The 19,803-nt window shown below is 36.0% G+C and overlaps 1 protein-coding gene across 2 annotated transcripts in view; it reads left to right on the plus strand.

Moving 5' to 3' along the window:
• LOC143180717 (uncharacterized) overlaps nucleotides 1-19,803 on the plus strand; it is a 44,503-nt gene that overhangs the window by 15,297 nt on the left and 9,403 nt on the right. The gene's annotated exons all lie outside the window — the stretch shown is intronic.

Genomic DNA, 19,803 nt, shown 5'->3' on the forward strand with positions numbered 1-19,803 from the left:
GCCAGTCAGAATACTCGTGCATTACTTGCAGTTAATTAAGTCGATCCTTGTACTTTAACCTTAGAGTCGGCAATTCTAAATCCTTGGTAACATGCAGTTTCACCTATTCGATATACGATCAGGCTTATTTACTCATTTCGTGACGCGTTGCTAATATGTTGCGTCTGCGCAACTATTTGAAATGTCATTTGATAAAAATTGAAGGACATCATTCTTTATCGTAATTGTTCAGTTTCTTATGAATTATTTTCTACTGCTACCACAATATTCGTGTTACGTAATGACATTTTTAATAAAAATAATGATGATTTTTAAGTGATTTGAATTGAGAAAAAGATTACATACGTAGATATAAATACGAGGGATTAATAATAACTTCGGCTTGGCTTAACCGTTTCTCTAGGAAATGCTATAGAAGATAAAGGAAATCAATGTTGAGAGCATTGATTGACATATATTTTTTTAGGGAGTTATAGAAGGATTATTTCTGAATAAGCGATACGTTGAAACATGGTGGAAGACAATCCTGCATCGCGAGTAAGAGTAATAAAATTATTCACAAAGGTGCGAACGTAATCAAGGTCTCTGTCCACCGACCTAGTTACGCAATGCGCATTTCCAGGCTTGCACTGTTCATCCTTTAGTCTCTATTTGAATTCCTCGAACTCTGGAATTGCTGCCTGGAATCGCATTGTTTCATTGATCTACTTCCTCTTGAATAATTTTTACTCCCTTATGACTATATACAAAATTTAGAGGAAGTCTGCAGTCCTACTGAATTAGATCTCCAATATCCTTCATTTTGGTAGAAGGAAATAATATCAGTATCAAGTCGAATGACACTGTTATCGAAGTCAGTCTGACTCTTCAGAATATTATCCTTATTATGAATGCATTTTTATTGCTCTGTAAAAAGTAATTCTGCATAGAATTAAGTAAGAATACATTAGTGTAAAAGGCAAAGTATAAGCATAAAGGTTGATCTCGCGTATATTTCAGTTCTATAAAATTCTATTTGCAATTTCTGATCTGGAGACTGTACTCCTTTGAACAAAAAACGAGGTCAAACCATCGTCAGTTTTAGTTTGACGAAGGCTTGGAACTATTTAATGGTAGAAAAATGGCAAGAAAAGAGAAATATCCAGAAAGGTGCGAGCTTAATCAAGGTCTCCGTCCAGCGATCCAGTTGCGCAATAGAAGCATCACGTGTCGCGCTATGCTTCGCAGTTGCGAGTCGTGCTAACGTAACGATGATCCGAGATTCTCAGATTTGGAGTAACGATAGTTAAGCACAGAACTCAGCGTTATCTTTGGCCGTTCTTTAATTCAAAAAGACACGATGCAACGCCTGTATCGATGGCTTTACGTAAGAAACTGTGGCAACCCCGTTAACAAAACTGCGCTGAGAAAATTCAACCGATTCGCGAAAAAGAAAAGCAGTAGGTCAGATCGAAGCGAAACGATCTCAGATTTGTAACAATCATAATGATCCAGAAACAAGTGATAGATAAGAAAATTTATGTGAGGGAAAGAATACAGAATCCTTCATAGAAATCCATGGAGATTTTTCTTAATTCCCTAGGATATTAATATTCTAGTAACTTTAAAGTTAGACAGTATTAAGAAACGTGGAAAATTATAACGAAACCTTCACTCTGTTTTTAAAAATTGACTACTTCCTAAATATTTCAGTCTACAAACATACCACTCGAAAATACCTGACTCCAAACGTAAAGTTTCCTCCTTACTTATTCCTTATTCGAGATCAACGTAGAGGAAACTAATTTTTCTTGTTATACAGGAAACGTTGCAGTAAAAGTTTCACAGAAGAAGTAGAACAAGAGAAAACGTAGAAAATACTTGAACGTTCCTTTGATTGAAAGAAACAGCGACGTTAATTAAATCGATAGAATACAGTTAATTAAAAATTTTCACCGAAGCACGCTTGCAGCGGACGAGTAAAGGAAAACGTACACAGTAGGAATGTGTTCTGGTGTTTTCGATGTTCGTTGGACGCCAGAATGCAGGGGAGAAACTTAGGCGTGAATTGAAACGCACAACGCTTGGAATGCTGTAAACTCGACCAAATTAACACTGAGGTATTTTCACTGGCGCAAAAAAAAAAGGAGGGGGAGCGTAAAAAATCGTGCCCCCCATTATTTGTTTTGAGGTGCTGACGAGCGTTTCATCAACGTCGACCAGGCTTAATGAGATGTGCCGGGATGCACGATTTTTCAGCTGTTTTTGCGTCTTCAGATAACGCTAATGTGTCATTACGTCGCACGTAATCTCGAGGAGAGATCAAATGGCTCTCGTATTTAGCCGTATTGCGGAACAATAAAGGGGAAGGTGGCCCGATTACACGTAAAATTCGAGGAAAGTATGGCGATAGCCAAGAGACATTATTGTAGCTTAAAAATCAGACTGTTGTACTCTAGTGCTATAAATACTTCAATTTTTTTAGTTTTTAAAACGTTGTAGTTTTCATCACAGAAGAGCAATAGTAACGAAAAAAATATTAAGCCAATCTCTAATATTCCTTTTTATAACGATAACACGAAAAAAAGCAGAATTCAATAAGGTAAATTTACTACAAAAAATGGTAAATGAAATGATACGTTTACGCAACTTTGGGACTTAATTGGGTTAAGTAACTTGAAATATCTCACGTTTTTGATGTGAATAATTACTCAAAAAGATATGAATATCTTTTTTATAGAATAAAAGAACCTATATCTCTTACTCCATTATTAATTATCGAAAAGTCATACTGTAATACAAAGAATTTTCATAGTTTTACAGTGTCCTTCAGCCATTCCCGTAAGTCAGTAATAATCCTTCGTCTTTGTTAATCGAATTCGTCTAAAACGATTACGCTCTGCGCCAGTCTCCCTTGCATTAAACGAACTGCACGCTCAAAACCCCGGGCGCATAAGAAATTACAATTAACCGTTTGTTCGCTTCGGTGAATTAATTGGATCGATTGAAGCCAGCAGAGAATAGAATTCCTCTCTATGAAAATTGCTAGCGCTGGAATTGTCATGGTAAGACGCTGAAATGTTGTGGCAATTATGTATTTTAAATTTCCCGGTAAAATGAAGTAGCAACCGTATTAAAATTTGCGAAAGACAGACTAAAGCCATATTCCCACATGTGTGATGGAAAACTTTGTTTCAATTCCAAATATTACTTAAAAAAATTTGACTTAGACTCGTTTTTTATAAACAAGATATACTGAAAGATTAAGTAGATACATAGAATATTATTACTATTATTCTTATTATGCAGTTTAATATTCTATATAGGGGACAATATGAGAACATTATTGAGTACTGTTTTTCTAAACCTAGAAAATGTATTATTTTATACGTTTCGATATTTATAGAAAACAAATTCAAAATATTAAAATCAATTTAAATGGGTACTGTAACTTCAAAAATCTTTTGAAATTACAAGAAGAAGGAAGAATTCATTTCAATTTAAATATTCTCGTGCAGAGCGTCGCACATGTAGGAACATGGCTTAAGGCAGCCCAGAATCGTGTCACCATCGCCAGGCCCCTCGTTGTTTAATCAAAGGGAGCAGTAAACTCTCGTTTCGTTTTCATGACAAGTAGTACGGCGCAGCTCGACGCAGAAACGTTTGTCCGAGGGATCGCGATTCAAATCGAACTGCAGTCACGTTACAATTTCACGATGCTGGAACAGAGAATGAAATTACCAATGCACCGCGAACCGCAATGTGGCCTCATCTGTGCAACGACTTTTAACCGCGGCGCCCTGTAATGCACGGCCTGATTTGTTCACGGAAAGGTAAAGATCGATCGCGCACTATGTATAATTGATACCAGGGAAAGTATCACACTCCTCATCCTGCACATATTTCGCTTTTGTTGAATAAATTACTCAACGATGCCATTTCGAAGTCTAAAGTCTACCTAATATTCGAAAAGTCTAAAAATGAATCTATAATTAAATAAGGGTAGATAATAACCTAACGTGATTATCGTAAAAAATAGATTTAAAAAATAGAACGATATTTTATTTATCAAAAGTTGCGTTGCTTTATCTTTCCATGCAATTTGCCTTGTAAAAGATTTTGTTTTTTAAATTCATCATCGTTCAGCTTTGAAACTCCATTTGAAAGTTCGCAAGTCGTCTAGGGAACTTTTTAAATGAATTTCACGAGGATTAGCGAAGGATTTTATAACGAATTGAAATTTCTAGAAGATTTCACGAAACAAAGGCGAGGGCATCGAAAGGGGTGTTCACCGAGAAAGTTTGAAGGGTAGAAGATGGAGCAGAATTTTTCAAATGTCCCTGTTATCAACTTTTGCGTTTCCATAACTAGATTGTCGTGTCAGAAAAGTTTCTGAAATTGCAGGGGAAACTTTCCACACGTTTTCTAAGAATTTTCATCGATAATTGTGAGTTGTGCCGATTCGGTAATTCTTCTATGCGCAAACAATCGTTGGCGCTATTAACGGTAACCGGACGAAAATATTACTTTCCGATAATGAAGACGATTGCAAAACCCGTCAATAACGGTGACACATATTCCGTATGCACATTTATTAGTGGTTATGCCATCCACGATGCATGGCTATCTACAATATTCGAAAATAAAAATTCAGCCGCGAGCGATAACAGTTATCTACGAAACCTTTAGAAATGTTTTAGAATTTTCGGCCTTGGGGAGCATTGTGCATTTTGTGCATGGAAGTGCATAGAAGTGCATAATACTAAATACTAAAATTTATGATACTGAAGTTACAAATGCTGGTTACACTTGAAATGAGTAAAATAGCTGTGTGTGAGCTATGTTTAATATTCTTGAAGAGTCTATCGATTGCGTTGAATTTTTTATTTGCTCTGCTTCGAATATTGCATGGTATTATTCGTTTGCTGAAGAAGAATCCGCGATGATGGATGAGTAATTTAATGTTTTTAAAGGTTTTTCAATAAGTGGGTTTTGATTCGATTCATAAAGGTTTGAATTGATTCATAAAGCAAAATACATACTATAAGTATTATCATTGTTAGTTTGAATTATTCATCGGAATCTGACTGTAAATATTCTAAACACATTAGCATACATACATTGTACCGATATGACGTACCTAAATATTCTGCAAGTATGCATTCATAAAAAGTCGATTAACTTTGAAAAGATTTAGTGCCAAAGCTTGACCCCTTCAATTCATATTGGTAATCTAACATTAGACAGTTTAAAATATTTTTCTCTTTAACAGAGTATTGTAGATAACGATATTATATTTTAATTTTTCTAAACTTACTATTTTTTCAAAACTGAATTGAACTTATTTTTCCATGTTCGTACAAGGACTCTATCTTACAGAACTTAAAGCTATTCCCGTTTCTAGCGATAGTGCTGGCACTCTGCGCTTTCACAGCATCACCTTGTACCATTTACTTTTCCATTCATAGGAAGACTGCAGGACTTTTTTTGGTACGGTGACGTAGACCAAAGATCAAGAACAACCAGTGAGACGTTCGTAACAGTGCCGCGAGTCGTGAAACCACTGTTGCATCGATAACTTGCATTCAGATGCATTTTTTGTCCTCGAAGTTAAGAAACCTACTGTCCACTATTTTACTAACACGATTGGGAAATAAATGTCACGAAAGTGAACATACTAAGAACATAACTGTACGTCACTACTCAGAAACACACATCTGCAAACAAGATAGGTAAAAGAAGTTCCTTAAAAATTGTCGACATTTTAATAATTAAAAAAAATATTTTTTTTATCTAAATACACTTAGTAGATTCTCAATAAGATAGAAATAAGTTTCACTTAGATCCACCCTTCTTAAACCCAAGCACTAGTTCGTCAACTGCGCATACTACAAGACACAAAAACCGGAGCAAAGTTACATCTGCTCCAAGTTTTTCTCCCAACGGAGCTAGTCGTTTCTCAAGCAAACAAGTCTTAAATCTCGATAAGTAATTCGTGTCTGAACGACGTCAGCAAGGATCCACCGAAACGCTGGAAGCACCCTCTTGTTCGCCTAGGACCATTTGTTATGTACCATCGAGTAAGACCGAGTCCCGGTGTGAATTTCCAAGGCATCCTGTTCATTGTTTAAGGTTTTAAGAATTCCGTGAAATGGAAGTAGAGTTTCCTTAAGGTCTTTCACACACGGCGGTGTGTATTTTCGGTGCTGTTATTTACTTAGGAATTACGAAAGAAGAAAGACACGCTCTCGAGACGAGAGAAGAATCCGCTCTCCGACGTATCTCGTGGCTCGTGCGAGCGAACCGTCAGAGTTTCAGCTCAGACTACTTCTTAAACATCTTCCCGCATACGTGCGTCCGTATGAGATTTTTCCGTCCACTGTGCGTGATGTGGAACACAATGGCACGTGTTGAATGAGTAATGCACTCTTTGAAGGGGCACGACCATTTCCTCAACCTTAGAATATGCGTCATCGTGAATGTTATGGTTGAAAATATTCAGAAATAGATCGCGTACAATGGGGTGTCCTGGAAATGTAGAGTAAAATGCAATCTCGAAATGACTGGAGATGTGAGAGAAGTGATATTGAAGAAATGTTGAATGATCCTATTCATGGCTTCTATGTGTTAGTATGTATATATGTATGCAAGCAATTGCAGCATGTAATTTCGCTTATTTCCTTAGGTGGGAATTGTTATTTATTGATGGACTAATTGATACTGTGTCTTATATCCTGTATCAAAGTAGGTATAAGGAGCGTGTTAATTTTCATATCATTATTTAAAGTATGACCATGAGACACTAAAATAGCACATTAATAAAAACACACTTTTCTTATACTAATTTGTGAATCATGCTTGTTGCGTGTGTATGTAGGACAATATGTGTTGAAGGATAGAGCATGAGAAATTACACCGATTAGTGTATTACAAAATTACAGACCTTCACTTGAAAATGAGCGCAACTATAAGTTGGTAATGATAACGTTAAGAAAGTGGAAGAAATTATTTCCTCGTAGCTTATCACTCGCTTTTAGACTGTTAGTCATGTTAATTGCAAAAGTTGTTCTAGTTCCCTGATACAACCTGTACCTATAAAATTAAACTTTACATTTGTATGTATACGATTCTACAGACTTAATGAACTCATTAAAGAACATATTCATTGGCATGGAAAATTACCTATTTAAAGAAGTCCAACAAGCTCGAAGTTAAAAGTGACTAAATTCTCACTAAATTTATTAAAACTATCCCTGTTCTCTTAGTTAATCTAAAAATGACATGACTTAATTGGATTATAAAGTCAAGTAAAGAAGAATTTTCTGGGTGAAAATTTATTTTCAAAGTTTAATAACATCGTTCATAAGAAAATTTGAACAAGTTCGTGAATAAATTAATTAAACCAGCATACTGTAACCGTAACCAGGAGAATAAGTTTTTAATTCAATCAAAATTTAAAACAGCGAATAAATCATATTTGCTTGAAGAATTTATTTCACGTAGGTATTTGTTCACAGTTATTCAAGAATTATGAATAATTTGACTGAACTTCAGAATAGAGTCGTATAAAAGATGCTGGCTGAATTCACTAACTTGATACTGAAGACGTACAGTTGGTGACGCGTTAAAAAGGCGTCGAATCGCTTGCACACGAATCTAATTCCCTTATCTTCAGCAAGAACGCGCTGAATGTTAACTTCTGGGTATCTAACACGAGACATGGTGTACCTTTTCTGTCCCCGACAGTAATATCCTATGGTATCGCGAGGAAGGAACGAAGACGCTACTCAGAAAGCTTGGAGGTGGTAAAAAACGAAGAATAGGAAGAATATGACGATGGGAAGCGATAAGTCGCGTAGCAAACACACTTGTCGCTTTGCTGACTAATCGTCGACGGTTTTCTAACTTCCGATGCTCTATTCGCGATCGTGTGTCTGAATGAGAAAGTTTTCGCCTCGGTTTGCGAAATTGAACACTAAAACTGCAGGAGTAGTCAAAATAACTGGTATTTATTTTTGAAAGATATCACGTCTATATTATTAACTGATTATATTAGTACTGCAAGTTTTATCACTTTTGTTATTCGAAACAAACACTTCAAAAATCCTCTATAGATGCAGAGGAGATGAAATTAGAATTCCTAGATCACACTGTGTCGCGCACCCGTGAACAGCATTCTAATTAAATAGCTGTAGCCCGATCGATCCCTTAAAGCAGTAATTTCATCAATAGAGACTTGTACTATGTGCTATGTACTGTGTCTCAGTTTTACAATATATTCCTCTGAAACTAGTATTTACTTAAAATTATTCCAGCTAATCAATCATTTCCATAACCTACTGCAGAACACATAATTAACATTTATTTAAACCTTCAACAATACTGTCATAGTCTTCTTCGAACTTAATAATATAGAGGTAAAATTCATATTAAATTTACTGATAAAAATACAGTGTGCCTAATTTACATCTGAAAAGTATAATTAGAAACAATTATCTATAGTTGTAAAATAAAATTCTTTTGAATTTTTGGTTTGCTAATATATTGTAGTCCACTTTCATACATCTTTATTATGCTAATGGTTTCCTTGTTTGTGTTTTCCCTTTCTACACATACAAACATTTGTTCAGCAGAAAACCTGTCGCCCGTATAGCACGCGTGTAAATGCTTTCGATTTTGCAATCGGTTTTACAGCTATCTATTCAATTTCAACGATTTCACGGTTTTTACGGTTGCTACTGGAATTTCGTATCGACGCCCGAACAATGTAGCCACTCGCGAAATGAACAAAACACTCTCCTTGAGCCCACACCGTGAAACATATCTTTACATAAATTTATATGCAGCCAGGAGACAGTGTTCGTAATTTTCCCAGAGTTGCTACTCCTGCCTTGAATAATGCATTATAAACTTAAACTTTCTATCCCTCTTCGTCATATTTGCGCGACGCGGGGGAAATTTTTCGCGATCCTGCAACAACAAATCTTCGAGTATTCATGAAATTAGAATTTCCACGATCTTATCTCTATTGTTCTAACGTGAAGCCATTTCAGGGATTCAAATCCGTGTTTGCTCAGCCTGATTAAAGTTTCTCGCGACTCCGAGGATCAAGAAAATCATTCATTTTAAAATTGACCTTACAGAGTTAACTCTCAATGAAAATTTCCCTATTCCTCTGCAGTTTATAGTTGTCTGAAGTTTGGCTTCGCAATGTAGCCTATTGGGACTCAGTTGAAAACAGAAAAAGAGGATTTCGCGGTAAATTTACGCGAGGACGGCCGCCAGTTAGAAATATCCGAGGTGCACTCGAGACTGCAGCTAATATTTGCAGTGTGAACAATGCACCGAGTGGCTGAATGCTCGAACGTTCGTTATTCCTGATACTTGGAGTGACGTATCTAGGTAGAGGGAACGGAGAACCTTTGGTCGCCCGTTTCTTATCGTGACCTCCTTCGTTGCTTGTCCGTTCATTCGTTGGCAATTCCCTTCCCTTTTTTTCATTGGATGTAATTGTCAACTACGAGGTGTTTCATCACTCGACATGTGTGTTCAAATCTTTGGCACGTTCGCTGGCTTTTTTTTTTAGTTTCTGGCCCTTTCTTCTATGCAAATGTGTACATTCCGATGGAACTAAGAAAATCTTGGATCCCTCGGTAAATTAATAGTTCGCGGTTTTGCATAAAAACCTCAGTGATAATAACGTCGTTTGGAAGTTTATAAATGCTTGATTCACTTCTTGTGAGTGTTGCAAGAAAGCATTATGAGTCCAAAGTACTAGTCACCTGTGGATACGGCAGTTGCGTATGGTAAACTGAACTGTATTGAGTGTTAAATGAGTGCAACTGCATCAGAAGTTGCAGTAAACTCGTAAATTCTGTTCTAACAAGCATCTAGAATCTCTGCCTACCTGCAGCTGCATTTAAAATACTAGCGTTCATTCGTGAAGCTTAATCATGGTAGGTAATAGCTCATTAACGGTGATCAATAAGGGAAATCCCTAACCACGATCTACCTTTTATTGCGATTATTCTGTGCAAGAGATAATTAGATCCATTAACTGATTGCAAGATTCAATTATCAGTTAATTTGTAGCCACTGAATAAACTGTCGAAATCACGAGATTTCAATTAGAGCAGTAGAGGAATTATGAATTTAAGAGATTCGGAGGGGGACGGTGAAGCGGAAAGGGAATGTAAATTAAAATTATTGTGAGAAGAATAAAACGAGGTGTACGTGCGTCGCGACGATGAATAACAGTCGTTTTAGAAAGGTAGACACGAGGAGGACGTTCAAAGAGTCGAACTATGAACTCTGACAGCTCGTAACTTTTATTTGTTAACCAAGTGAGGAATAGTCCGTGATGTAAGAGACATGGTGTAAATCGCAAGCGACCTAAGCAGCTTTGTCAGAGAATTCCTGACATCTAATAAACAAGGAGAGTGAACAGGAAAAATAGAATAATCGAACGATGCAGAATCGAAGTCCAAAACCTAAGTTTGATGCAATATTAACATCGATTAAATCGATTTACATAGACGAAAGTAAAATCAATTGTACTCCAAGTTTGTAACAATCCCTAAAAAATAGATACCTAACTTTTTTTTTAAGTTCAACTTGAACTCAACTTTGAAAAAGTAATTGAAAAATAATTCACCATTCATCGAGAGCTCAATAAGATTCTGAGTCACCTCTGCTATTTCCATAACTGTCGATTCTTATCTGGTTTCAATTGTCGCGGAATAATATTGAGTCGAATGTTATGCGAACACGATAGAGCTACAGAGTTTCCGTATGATTAAAACAAAGCATGTGGACACGTATAAGGGGATATAATACAAGTTTTATTACGGCCTGTGTTGACATAGCACGCGTTACAATATCGAGTAGCATCTGCGTGCTTCTGACGTCAGCTCGGTCGCCTAGGAAGGTCTCATTGTCCGTCAGTTTAAAAACCTCTGGATAAAAGTATTATACAGAAATCCAATCTTTGGAAGCTATTTCTATTTATCGACCACCTGAAGCTAAATACAAAGTATTCATTTTCATATATATAACATCAACGATATAATGAAGTGTGTGTGTCTTTTTATTCATTGGAGTTTGTGTTAAAAAAAATATTGTACACGAAAGTATGGTATTAAAAGTATTAGCATGCAATTCTTGCTCGTCGAGATTAGGACAAAGCACATATGCATCAACGTTGATAGTAACTTCCGTTCTCACGGTTGCTATCAGTACTGTATTACCTGTAGCGTACGATTCAAGCATATCACTTCGATAACATGGCAGGTAATCATGCCCTTGTTGCAAATGGATATTCAGGAAACCGCCATGAACGATCTGCCTTTCCATGAATATTAACTCCTTTCTGCATTGATATTCGATCGAACGAACTGGGAGTGCTCTATAAATAAATCGCTCGATAAATGATAGTCACTTGGGAAATAGTTATTTCAGAAAAGTAGAGCTTTGCCTAGAAACATTTTCGATTAAAATAATAAATTACAATTAGCTGAGACTTATAGCCTATAAACAATGCTGACACGTGAAGCACTCGCATAATATGTCTCGTAGTGACTGTAGTTTCTATAGTTACCGAATACATTTTTCTTGTTTAATTGGATAACGTCGACTATTGTTAGTACCGCGGAGAATTATATCGAAAACGTAACAAGTGAAAAGGAATTTGAAAGTACCTGGAGGTATTAGTATTAGCTACATCGAGAGGCCTTAAAGCGATTATTTGTGGAATGAGTTAGGATACACATGTCCTTGCTACACGTGATTCACTCGGAGCGCGGTGATCAATATCCATTTAATGGTGTTCGAATGACTCGTCACCACGTTCAAAGTTTTGACGTCATTTATCTTCGTGAGATTATAATTAGTACACGGAGTCCTCGAAGTACATCCACAATCCATATAGAACGAGGCTTAATCCAGCGTGTTAGATATCGATGTTTATAATCCTTCGATACTCGATCTTGACTTATATTCCAGATTTATCCACTAACTGTTCCTATCGTGACAAATAGAAAAGCAAACTAAATTCTTCTAGATCATTTTAAGGACGATTTCATTACTGTTCACTTGATCTACTCTAGTACTGTTGCGTCAAACTAAAGAAAATGTGCAAATTTCTTGCAACGTAGATTAGAAAATGTAGAGATAAGGACACACGAACGACATTCTTCATGTAGTGTAATCTGTTTATTCTTTATCATACTATTCAGAATTATACTGTCGTATCTCTGCCACGTTATAAATGGTGATGCTCAAGAATATAAGTTTTAAAGTAGTACATAATACTTTTGTTAATTATTGTTTGTCATTTTCAGTGTTTCAGAGCTGTAAGACTCATTATACTTTTTAATTGCAACCTGGTTTTATTATTGCTTTTTTTATCGTAAGAAAACTATTAAAAAATTTAAGAAGCTCTGAAGGTTTCCAAGTTTATGTAAATATTCTGGATTATCAGTTACAGTTGCGAATATTTAAATAATGATTCAATGAATACCACAGTGAACTTTTATCATATCACTGACGCAAGCTATCATATACTATGCAAAATTCTATTACGGTTGCTATTTTAACCTCGCATGCAACACGTTTCGCAAAATCACATCGCGATAACATGATGGTAATTATCAGCGTCTCATTATCAAAGCACATAATCGCTTTTTAGAAAATGATACCATTTTAGGATTCTTTAGTTTACTAATTTAGAGTTCCAATTTCACGTAATAACCTAATAATTGAAAAATATGTGTAGTGTTTCTATATTTCAGTTAATTAAATATTAAAATGAAAATAAAAATCGTTGCAACAAGATTAAAAGAAAGTCTAAAATATTCCATTATATCTATCTAAACCATTATGCAATTTCCTTTAATAACTTATATGTTATCTCGTTCTTTTTAAGAATGCTCGTAAAGGCGCTTAATCAATACTCCCACTTCCTTAGGAAGAACACTTCCAGAGGAGCGATAAACATTTTAAGTTTGAACTACTCTACAGTTGAAAAGAAATTGCGACTTCAGCAATACGTTTCTTATTGATAATTCAGCCGCAGTATTTATCACATTGTCAGATAAAAGTATTATTTTTCGTTTTGTTTTTTCCTCTCAGAAGAAAAATCCTGCTTATTGTTAAGATAAAACAACGTGAATGAAATAAAAAATCCTTGTGATAAATATCTTCATATCTTGTGATAAGCATTCATTCTACTATTTTTTAAGCTACTAAAAATACAAAGCTTTGTACAGAAAACTTAAGTGAAATTCAATTTTTCATTTCTGATTTACATACATATTTAAATAGAGATATTCTGCTATAAGTAAATGTATTAATATTTTCATGTACTTCAGAGTTGCATTATTATAAACTAACAACCTAACCCTAACTAACCCCTGCATCTTACATCTATTGACATTTTATATTGTTCTAATCGCAAGGAACAATTAATCGTACTTTTGCCACTCTAATCCAGCTTAGTCGAGTCGTTTATTGACTATTTCCATTACTTCGTCTTATCTCTTCTGTTAAGAATGTCCTTAGGAACATGTGCATCTATAAATTCACATTATTGCGATAATATATCTTCCAGCTGCATCAAAGCCTGCAACGGCAGATGTTATCTATTTTCTTTTTTTTTTTTTTTTTTCTATTTTAATGTATAGAGTAAACAGATATCAACTACCTTATAGCAACAATGGACAACGCAGGAGATCATTTATTGTTGTGGCGTCAAGAATGTACACAGTTTGCTAGAATCGAGAAATTATTACCCCCTTCTGTGGCACTGAAAAAAGACACCGTGTCTTCAAGTGTCTCGGGTAACCTAGTACCTACCTATCTGTTTCTCTTGCATTTCAAAATGAATTAACAATTCTGCTAAATAATATTTCAATTGCTAATATTGTGCAATAATATTAATTTCGTCATATTTTTCATTGCGTTTTTAATTCTTATATGCACTGGATTTAGTTTATTTTAATCGATTTGGTTCCAAAGGAATCGCTTAATAAAAACTTGCAGGAGATCTCGAACAATGGTCGCGAGTCAAGCGAATCGCAATCTTGATCTTAATACTCTCTCCCTCTCCCCATGCACCTTGTAATTTCACGTGTTACACGTAGCAAGTGTCGCGAGATCGTATCGGGATAACGCATTCATTTCCTTCACTTTCATTTTTGAAGTGATACACGCGCGAACGTTATTAATGAATTACATACAATTCTTTCCAAGATAAGACTTAATTTATGTCCGTATTCCCTTACTCGACGTTGCACGAAGCTTTTGTATAACAAATATACTTCATCTCGATATCTTTTATCAATATGTCTTGAAGGAGTGTCAGCATTTTTTACTTCGCTAAATCTGTCATAAACTGTGATCAGAAATCTAATTTATTTTCAACTCAGAAATATATGCTTGTTCCTTTCTCTCATCGATTTTATAACAGTGGATTCCTACTCCATTTTTAATGGTATTTTGTTACTAAGCAGGTGTATTCATTGAAGCGGAAATATTTCATTTAAAAAATTTTTAAATTTACAAATTTTCAAATTTTTACATTTTCAAATTCTCAAATTTTCAAATTCTCAAATTTTCAAATTTTCAAATTTTTAAATTTTCAAACTTTTAAATTTTCAAATTTTTAAATTTTCAAATATTCAAATTTTCAAATTTTTAAATTTTCAAATCTTCAAATTTTCAATTTTTTTAAAGAGGTAAAATGCGTTGAGCAACTTTAAATCGCAAGTTGATGAATTCTGCAACCTTTCAAATAAGGTACAGCATTCAGTACTCGATCACTTCAATAAATAATAAGATAGCTTTTTTTGAACTTTCTCAAATTGATCTAATTTATATTTATGCAATTGATATAATTTTTTTAATAACAAGCTAAATAAATAAGTACTTTAAAATCATTATTTATTGAAATGGTCAACTACTAAGTACTGATCGAGAACCGAGTCAACTACCTTCCCACATGAATTTGAAGACGAATTACCAGAACATAATTTACAGTACTATTTCGAGACTTGATCTTCAACAATAACATTAGAAATATTCACTCAATACTAACGATGTCCAATTCATAAATGCTTTAGAAAGCATTAAGGACATTGTTCCCAACATACAACACAATAGACATGACAAATTAACAGTAGTATCCAGCACACTACACGAAGCACATACGTAACGAGCTGAATTCAGTATCGCCCAATTACCGTTCTTTCCTTCGAATAGAAAGGACAGTTCCATTTGAAATTCAAATAAAAACTTAAATTCCATGGAACAAGATGCTTCTCGTTAAGACGTATTAGTACGACACACAGGGAAACCGTATGCAAATGCCCCACTCAGCCAGAGCCAGAGGATACACCCGCGAGGAAGGTTCGACGTTTCTTCCGGAAACTGGTTCGTTTAATTTCAATCGCCTCTAATTTTCCCCTGGAAAAGCTGAACAGGCGCGGGTGACCCCTTGCTCGAGCAACCACCCCGTGTCTCTGGGGCTCATGTAAATGCATCGAGCGGGCTGAGGGACCGATTTGGCCGTAATAAAAAGAATGTGTTAATTAACCGTTGGACGAGGAGGAATCCGAGAAAGAGAGAACTGTGTGCACGTTCGACGCGAGCCTGCTTTCACGGGATCCCGCGGGTCTGTCGCATTAATTTCTTTTACTTTCGGACGACCCTGGGATCACGAGCCTTCTCCGTGTCAGTCCTAAGACGACGAGCGACCAAGGTTGAAGCAAACGTACGCATAGGCGGATGGTAATGGCTGCGAGAAAGAAACTTTTGTCGTGAGGCAGTATGCAAGTCAAACGATGCATTATTCCTTGACCTGACCTAACGAAGGTCCCTTTCATATTCATTAGAATTGCCCCCGTTCGGGCTACGAAAGACGCCCGCATGCTTGCTGTAATTTACAGCTCGCTGATTTTTCAACAACACGACGATACTCCGGTTGTTTCAATTATATTATTCTGGGCTGTTGTTTCTGGGAGCGATTGTTTGTGGGTTGGAGTGCTTTTATATCGTTTGCAAGTATAAAGTAGGGTTGGCTGGCTGAGTAAAGGGGAGAGGTCGTAGTCTCTTTAGAACTTTAGATACTATAAAGCAGTTACCTTGTCTCTAAGGTAGAACGTTTATCTATACCTTTGCTGATAGATGCTCAGTTAAATTGTTTAAGTCAGGGGACTTAAGAAGTTTCTAGGTCCCCCATCTTATAGAGTTATAAAGTAGTATTAATATTGATTACCATGGTTACCCATGTATGGATGATATTATACAGTATATAAAGGATCATATTGAAATAAAAATTCTGTGAAAGTAATAAAATAATTAATGGGGAACAGTGTTACTTGAAACTGAAACTACTGTGCTGGGTCTGATAAAAAGCATAAAAACGTGAAACGTAGCTACCAGACAATTTTTTCCCCTTGAAATACAATATTAAATGAATATTTGGAAACGAGGTTGTTATCTATTGTACTCACCATGAAATGAGTTAACTTATCGCATTATCTCTTCGAGGTAGACATATGGAACACACTTGTGATTGACATTTCGAGATCAAAGTAATTGAATATTATGTTTACTCAAAAAACGTGTACGCATCTGTTGAATAATCACTAGAAATAATATTAAAAATTGAGTAGCTCCCTTACAAATGAAACAAATTGAACTTGATCAGAGTATTCTACCTCTACATTGAAAAATTCATTAATTGTTAATAATTTTAAGTTCAAGAATGCTTATTTTATTTATTATTAATGACTACTAACACACATTTTAATTCTGGCATACTTTTTATCTCAAAAGAATTGTTTCGGAAAGAACATGTTGAAAATCGTCGATGCTCGACCAATCTCACAGTTTTATCAAAAGGGAAACAAGGCTGCAAGATCCTCGAATTTATTTTTAGTGTTCACATGTTTTTTAAAATCCTAAACTACCGGTCACCAAGCCAAAAGAACGCTTTATCTGAGTCAGGATCGACTGGAGCGAAGCGAATGTATAACGCGCGTGCATCGATCAGCATTTCGACAATGTGCATCGGCCAACTCGAAAGCTTTTCGGTATCAGTCGTATATCTGAGAGACCCGAATGGATAATATGCAACGATGCGACACAGAATCACCTAAGACATACATCAAGGAGTCAGTGTCATTTTTCAAGCTGGCGCGGTAAAAAAATAACGAAAATACCAGGGGCTCGTTTTCGTTTCGACTTTGCATTTCAAATTCTTGCATAGCTTGCAAAAACTAAAATAGTTATCGAGTATGTTATCATTAACCTTTTTCATAGGTACTACAAATACGAGAAATATTAATTTTTTCGATGGACATGAGTTTAGTTCATTGCAAACAAAAAAATAGAATTGAAAATTAGTAGGTAAAATATCTATGATAAAATAGTTGCTCCCTGTTTTGTGTAAGTTTAAATAAAATATGGATCTCCTTTTTTTATGCGATCGAATGAAGAATTCGAATGCATATTGAAGTATTTATAAGACACATTTGTGACATACTACATTATACAGGTCAGAAAGAGAAACATGCGCTGTGAATTGACTTTTAGATGAAAGAACTTTGGACACCGTAAAAGCCCGGTCGAAAGGTGAATCTCCCTCTGGTAGGAGACTTATGGCAGATTAAAAATCGTTTTGTAGTCTTTTGTCAGGACGATACGCGACTACAATAACGACCCATTGAATAATTTGTATAGAATTATGGTAATGCGTGACGAAGGACTTCGAAATCGATCAACGAACAGAAAGGTATTCTAACTCAGGGCAATGTGTTTCCACGTTTTCGAAACGATTCTGTGAAATACCATATAATTTTCTATTCAACCATTCAGCGTTAGAAATAACTTTCATTAATATTTATACATCACATAGAATTAAATGAATCGACGTATTAATTCGCAACTATAAATCATAAATATCTTAAAGGCGAAAAAAAATATAATTTACGTAAATGATAATTTGGCTGGCTCTTTCTTGATGATTCGCCAGTTTTATTGATTCCAGAACACGAAACGCAAAGTCCACTAATAAGGAATTAGTATTACTGCAAATGTAACGCTCATCTTTCAATAAGTGACTTTGCCATTTTATAAAACTTTTAAATATTCAAATCTTTCAAAAAAAGTAAGATACGCAGAGTAAATTGAATCGTTAGTATCTTATTCATTATTGGGCGTTTACCTCCCACAAAGGTAAAGGAGCTAGGTACTTGACTCCCGTAGAAGGACTTGAAATAACCCTCCCACAAATTTGTTGCTCCGAAATGGGCAAAACCACCCGAGCGAAGAATCGAAAAGAAGGAAAACAGGAGTTTCGCCATCCGATAAAAGATCGGCCATCCGGTATCCCTGTGGATTTTAATCACGCAATCCACGAGAAATTCCAAGCGAGCCGCCCGGCCATAATTCGGCCAGCTCGCGTTTCAATACGAATCCAATTTACCCAGCGCAAATCGGCGCGCGAATTGCATTGAATTGAGTTGTCGGTCGCGGGGCCGGCCGGCTCGTTGCAATTCGAGCGGCCTTTGCCTGGGTGAAAAAACAACGGACGAACAACGCGTGAAACGTGCGAGAGAACGCGAGAGAGGGGTTACATAATCCAGGCAATTCCTATGAAATGACAAGGCTTTTATAAAGGTCTCAATTCACCGTAAAATCTTGACATCCTTTCCATCGGGCACGGGCAATTTGAAAACCGAATATACACCGACGGCCGAGCGCTGGCTATGGCTTCGATGCATTTTCTTTTCCCTTTCCCCCCCTCGAACGATGCAGCCAGTTATAATTTGGATTGCGTAAGCGTGCCCCCCCCTCTTCCTTTCGTCCTTTTTCCCCATTTTTGCGCGAACCTGCGGTCGAACAGCGCCATACTAGGCGCATTGCTTGCAGACGCAAGGTTCTTATGTAAACGTGCATAACAATACTAAAGTTACTAATCATACGAGTGCGCCTGTTGCTCGCATCCTGCTTCGGCTCGCCTCGACGGAAGAGGCGACCACGCCGCGACTCACGTGCCGTTCGAACGCGGGCCATTACCGAATCTATGTATGTCGATTAAATTTAGACCTTTAATTGTTCCATGAGTTAGCATTCAGGCTACTGTGGATTATTGACGAGATATGGATGCTTTGTTTTGGGGCTGATAATAGATTTGGTCTTGGAACTGAAATGTGCTGAGTTAGTCTCATGTTCATCTTGCTCTGGACTTAAATACGATATTCCTTAATATGGTTTTAAATGAAGTTGCCTTTTAATCTGTTTTACGTTGCGGCAACTTTCATTTGTTAACTCCTCTTGTTAACGTAAGTAATCAGTGCTCGTTGAAATACATTAACTTTATGATATATCAGATGTTTCAAAATATTCTCTGTGGCACCCATTCTGCTTTTAATCGACCGTGATAAAAGCAATTATTCGATAAATTTCTAATCAAACATGCACTCTCGTGCATACCTATGCAATAAAAGACGCTGTTATTTCAAAACCATCGGCATCTGCTTTACAAGGCCTTCGTGAATTTCCTTATCCCTATCTTTTATACGATCTTGCCTCTTGTATAATATTATTATGTCGATGTTTCATATAATAAAACGTAAATACATCATAAAAATGTCACTGCAATCGTTTTGCTAGTGCACATTGTAATTTTCTTGTATCACGAATACGTATAACAAAACATTGTGACTGTCTGTGAAGTTTCTCTTAATAAAATGAATGCATGAAAAATGCTTTGAAAGCAGTAAACAAAGACAGAAAATTATAAGTGTTCAATCATTTTTTTTA

The sequence above is a fragment of the Calliopsis andreniformis genome, chromosome 6, assembly GCF_051401765.1.
Source record: "Calliopsis andreniformis isolate RMS-2024a chromosome 6, iyCalAndr_principal, whole genome shotgun sequence".
In the NCBI taxonomy this organism is placed as follows: domain Eukaryota; kingdom Metazoa; phylum Arthropoda; class Insecta; order Hymenoptera; family Andrenidae; genus Calliopsis; species Calliopsis andreniformis.